Consider the following 1,394-nt stretch of genomic DNA (forward strand, 5'->3'; position numbering starts at 1 on the left):
ATGTAAATATAATCCTTGTGTTAGGATTGTGTTAAAGTATTAAAATGTATGTGGATTTTTGTTTTAGTTACTACTAATATGAAAGGCTGTCTTCAGAAACCTTTTGAGTGTGGCCACAGTCTTACACAAGCACCATAAATCACCAATGTGACTATCAGTCTGACATCTGTGTAATTGCAATGATTACAACTAAACTTTCACTTGTGTGTCAGGCAGTTACTTAGTACAAAGTGTAGTAAAGAAGGGCATGAAGCTTGTATTGGTGATGAAAGATTACTTAAATTAATACATAAGAGGTAATGGAGTTCCTCAATTTCCTTACCTATCGACTTCTCCCACCAGCCCTTCATCTTCATCCCCCCCCCCTTTCTCTCTCTCTCTCTCTCTCTCTCTCTCTCTCTCTCTCTGTGTTTGTGTGTGTGTGTGTGTGTGTGTGTGTGTGTGTGTGTGTGTGTTTGGTGAGCACACATGTGAATGTGCGTGCGTGCACATGCCTTTCTCTTTGAAATCATGTGGAATTTTAAAGGGACCTTTGGATATATAAGTGATGTATTTGTTCCGATGTTCTCTGTCTGTATCACTAATACCTGCAGTGACCAATGTAATGAGAGCAGAAACAGTTCAGACAAAATCTAGCCATTATTTCATGACTCAAGTGTTCCTCATATGGAAAATTTACCATCTTGCTTGATTAATTTTCACTATAAAACTGATACAAAGATGCATAAAGATTGCAGTGATTCAGTGTATGTGTTTTTTTTAGGACATCATATTTTCTTACTCTTCAAACCATTTACTATAATGCTTAATTCCAGCAACATACATTCCATTGTTCTCCAAATACTCCATTGTGTGGTGGGATATATAAACAGGAGTTTCGCTACACAGAAAACAACCAGTTTAATGCAACTTAAGTGCAAAAGGTATGAAATATTTGGCTTGAAATGAATGTAAACACAGACTGCAATAACAACATGAGATACCTGGAAATACTGAAGAGAAAGTTCTGAGGCTGTGTGACACTGTCCATCTTTTTGGCTACATATATATTTCTGGCCTCAAGTGGAACCAAATTTATTCATCAAACTAAGATTTTATGTTTTTACACTGCTTTAAAGGCACTGGTGAACATAATCATTCACCTTAAAAGCAGAAAGTCTGAAAAAGGGTTATACCACACAGATGAAAAAAGTAACTCTAAATGAATGAATGAATGAATGAATGAATGGACTAAGGGAAGGTAATATTACTAGCTACGCACAATATGCTAGTGCTGATGTGTTTTTGAGGTCATATGCATCCCTACTGAATAACTGTGACTGAAATAAATGGTCTCTTGAGAGGAGCAATACTTAAATGGACAGAATCACTTTTCATGCTTAACAAGAGGGGTT

Source organism: Schistocerca nitens, chromosome 2 (assembly GCF_023898315.1).
Source record: "Schistocerca nitens isolate TAMUIC-IGC-003100 chromosome 2, iqSchNite1.1, whole genome shotgun sequence".
NCBI lineage: Eukaryota > Metazoa > Arthropoda > Insecta > Orthoptera > Acrididae > Schistocerca > Schistocerca nitens.